Genomic DNA, 4,553 nt, shown 5'->3' on the forward strand with positions numbered 1-4,553 from the left:
CGCCAGATCCGCGGCCCGGGACCCCGCAGCCACCACGCGGCCAGCCATCGCGCTCGCCGCCGCCGCGCCGCCGGCCCCGCGGGAGCACGGCGTCTCCTTCCAGCAGACCTACCCGCGCCGGCCAAGCGCTGGAACGAAGAGGAAGAGGAGCCCGCCGACGCCACCAGGCTTTTCCCGGCGGCGGGGGAGGGGGAGGGAGGAGCCGGTGGCTAGGGTTGGCCCTCTCGATCGCCCGCGGGGATGGCGCGAGAGGAGCCCAGTTTCTTTTCCTTCGTCCCATGGGTTTTCGCCCAAGACTTCTTTGGACCAAGATAAGTTTAAGGGTGGCAGTGTATGGAGAATGAGACCATCCCTTGGAGCAACTCTAGCAGACCCCGCAAAACGCCCCGGCCCGCAAAATAACCGCCAAATTGCGGGTCGGGGCCAAAAAAACTGCACGACCAGACCCCGCATCCGGCACCGGCCCGCAAAAATTTTTGTGGGGTGCGGCAAATCTTCTCCCCCAACCTCTATCTTCACGGGCTGGGAGGCCGAACCGAGCTCAACCCCCATCCGGTGCGAGATTTGGCGGGAGGGACATTTCCGCGTGCCCTTTCCCGCTCCCCGCACCCTCCGCCACCATCCCCCCCCTCCGAAAGCTCCGGCTGCTCCTCCCCGGCCGTCCCTTGCCGCCATGGACGACCCCGTGCTGTCCCCCGTCACCGTCGAGGTCGCGCACGCCCCTTCCCCCCGAGCGGATCTCGTCGCCGGCCATGTTGGCCCCGCCGGCGTCGCCCAAGCACACGCCGCGCCTGCCTGCAAGCGGCAGGGCAACGTGCTTGTGCAGGGCAGAAATCCGGCTGCCCCCGCCGCGATGGCCCGTGCTCCGGGCGCCAATGCCGCTGTGCGATCCCGGCCGGCGGCGGAGAAGGTCGGCAAGGCCGCGGGCGCAAAGCGGAGGAAGGTTCCGACTTCAAGGAAGCCATCTTCTTCAACCTCTCACTCCATCCCCCCGCAAGGTGGTGCTCCGGCGATGCCGTTCGACGATGCCGCTCCCCCCGCGAGCGAGGTGTTCGACGAAATGGCCGGAAGGTATATCTCTTCGGACTCCGGCCATTCTCTTTCATTTTCGCCATTGTTTTCGATAGCTCGTGACTTGTTATCGTTCGCTATAGCGGTGGTTCGAACAATGCAACAACCGAGTTCGTGAACTTGTTGGACACGAACGCGGTTGACATTGATCAAGCCCCTTTCGAACCTTTCGACTACAATGAAATGGAGGGCGGCGTGGACGATCATGGTTGTGCGGACGACTTGGCGGAGATCGAAGCGGAAGCGTTTGAGAATTCACAAGCAAAAACTGGGAAAAGCCAAAGATCGAAGAACTACACTATCTTGGAAGATCAAGATTTGATCAAAGCATGGAGTGCGGTGTCTCTTGATGCATGCACGGGTACTAATCAAACTGCCAAGAGATATTGGCAAAGGATTGAAGATCAATACTTCCGCATTATGAAAAACTACCCCAATAAGACTCCACGCACATTTCGGTCTCTTCAAGGTGTTGGGAGAACATCAAGCCTATGTGCAGCCGTTGGGCAGCTTGCTTGGAGCAAGTACGCAATGCACCTCCAAGTGGCACCGTGGAGTCCGACTATGTGAGTTTGCTTTGCCTTTGTTCAAGTTGTGCATCATCATAATGTATCATGAAAAATGATTGCATCACTTTGTTCACATTGTGTAGGACAAGATTGCTCAACATAGATACAAGGACATGGAAGCTTCGGAAGGGAAATTCTTCAAATTAGAGCATTGTTGGGAGTTGCTCCAAAAGTGCGACAAGTGGAAGTTGATCGACAAAGAGTCCCCACCAAAGAGAGGCTCACTTACAAACATGGATGAAGATGAGGATGATGATGGCCCAAGAAATTTGAACAAGCCCGATGGCGACAAGAAGACTAGAGAGAAGATAAAGAGAGAGCAAGAAGCATCGAGCTTGAGGGAGAAGATTGATGCCATGGTGCAATCAAACGAGTTGATGTTGTTGAAGTCGTTGGAGATCAAGAAAGAGTTGGCCGAAAAGAAGGCAAAATAGAAGCAAGAAAAATGGCAAATGCTCAAGGAGGAGGGGCTGCGCAGAGCTGCCATTGAGGAGAGAAAAGTACGCGCCTCTGAAAACAAATCGCTGTCATTGTTGCTCGCCGAAGAGAACAAAATCATGTCAATGAACCGCAATGACATGGACGACGTCACCAAAACATGGCATGATATGGCAAGGAGAGAGATCTTGAAGAGGAGAATGGTCGCCTCGGCCGGTCCGTCTGCCAGTTCCGGTGATGTTTTCTCTGCTCCATATGGTGGCAATGTGGATGATTTCGGTGTGGGAGTTGGAACAAGCAACGGAGGTGGCTACGGTGGCGCCGATGAACTTCATTGGACTCCATGGCGCGGAGTGAAGATCGATCCCCAAGATGATGCCGGACATGGGCGCATACCTTTGCATGCCCTCTTTTGCGTAATGAACTTCGCTTTTATTTGCGCGTAAACTGTTTATGTCATTTGAATTTGAACTTGTTTGTGAAACCCTATGACAAATTTCAGATTTGCAGTTTTTCTGTTTGCGGGTCGTTGCGCTGTTGCCCGAGCAAAACCTGTATAGCCGACCCGTAAAAAAGCATATTCCGCGAATATACTTTTTTACGGGTCCGTTTGGGGGGTCTGCATCTGTGCTAGCCCTCGCCGGCCCGCAAAAGCGATTTTGCGCGAACTGCAAACGCGTTTTGCGGGCCGGCGTTTTGCGGGGTGTGCTAGAGTTGCTCTTAGCTCTAGCAGGGAAATCGTCACCATTCTTGACCATCTGCCTATTATAGTATATAATGTTATTAAAATAGAAACAAATAAGAGGCCACGTTCTTTCACATGGGCTAAATTACCTAATCCGTCAAATTTTTGTTAACCACAAAAATTGACGTCCGAGATTTAAAACAAGACGTACATAAAATATGTGTGGTTTGTGCAAACATAGACGTACCAGTCCGGTCAAGTATAGAGACACGATGGACCCATAGAAGAATATATGAGATGATACCACCACTTTTATGCTCCCATGATATCAATTCATAAAATTCAAATTTAAATGCTTCAAAAAATTCCAAGAAAAATTATGGACGTTCACAACACATGTGCTACAAAAAAAAGACAAATTCAGCATGAATTGTCTCAAGAAAGACAAAACCACGAATAGTGTGAAAAATTGCACTATTCACATCTAGATTTGTCTTTTTTGTTTCTCATGTGTATATCAAATTCGGATCTGATTTTTTTAGAGATTGTAGACACATGTGTTGTGAAAACCCCTGTTCAAGAATTCATCCGATTAACAAGTTAACTTGCCGATTAATCCCTACTCATAGGGTCACCGAGTAGCCGATTAACCGATTAATCACCCGAGTAATTGATTAAATGGCCGATTAACTTGCCGATTAGCCTATTAATCCCCTACTCGCCAGCCAACCGAGCAGCTACCAGTTAACGATTTCCTCAACAATGGTGAAAACAGAAATTTTTTGAAGCATTTAAATTAAAAAAATTAATTGGTGTCATGGGAGCATCTAAAATGGTGGTATCACCTGATATTCTCTCTGGACCCATACACATCATCGTGGTGGCTAGCAGCACAAGTCTCTACACTACTTAAAAGATAAGTAGCATTCCTTTTCATGCCAGGTATAACTCTTCGTCAACCGGTTTTCCCCCTTCCACCATGTTCTCCATCAATTTTTTCATACAACATGTTTTTTCCCACCACGTCATATTTGACCGCACCTTCCGAATATGCCCCTCAATCATATTAATTTACTTGCCTGCGGCACTATATGAACTCCACCTTAATTAACTTACCTTTTCCAATAACATGAAATTACGCCATTCGATTACACACCATATTTAACCGCACCTTCCTCGTACGTCGTTCAATCATAGTCATGGGCGGAGCTATGTCAAGGCCGGATGGGCCGTGCCCTCCCAGGACTGAAGAAAAAAGACATTTTAAATGAAGCCCAACCCACAACAATGCATTGATTTTTAGATTGATAGCATTATTTGTACTCTTTGGTCCGCCCGGCTTTTCTTTGGTAGCTCCGCCATTGATCATAGTACTAATTTACTTACCATGCACGAATTAGGCTACCAAATTATTGAGATAAAAATATATGACCCCAGTGGCTACGCACGTACTACCAATTTAATAAAATGCACTACATGTACATGCCCTCTCACTCTCTCGTACTTTTCTCTCCCGATCCCCTCACACCGCCGCCACACGCACCAGCGGATTCCGGTCATCTCCGGCGGTCTCCTGTCACACTCAATGTCTAGATCAAGATCAAAATTGGAGCTAGGGTTCGTAAGGGGAACATGTTTGGTATAGGAATCAAACTGGTATACGCTCTATTAGTTGTAAAGTGTAGGCAGAGTTGTTCAATAGAATAATTGATGCCAGTTACAAGTTCACCAGCTGCTACAATCTGAGGTAACATAGAAAGTCAGGCCGTTATTCTTCTCATTCTGCAAGC

This window comes from Triticum aestivum, chromosome 6D (genome assembly GCF_018294505.1).
Source record: "Triticum aestivum cultivar Chinese Spring chromosome 6D, IWGSC CS RefSeq v2.1, whole genome shotgun sequence".
Classification (NCBI taxonomy): Eukaryota; Viridiplantae; Streptophyta; class Magnoliopsida; order Poales; family Poaceae; genus Triticum; species Triticum aestivum.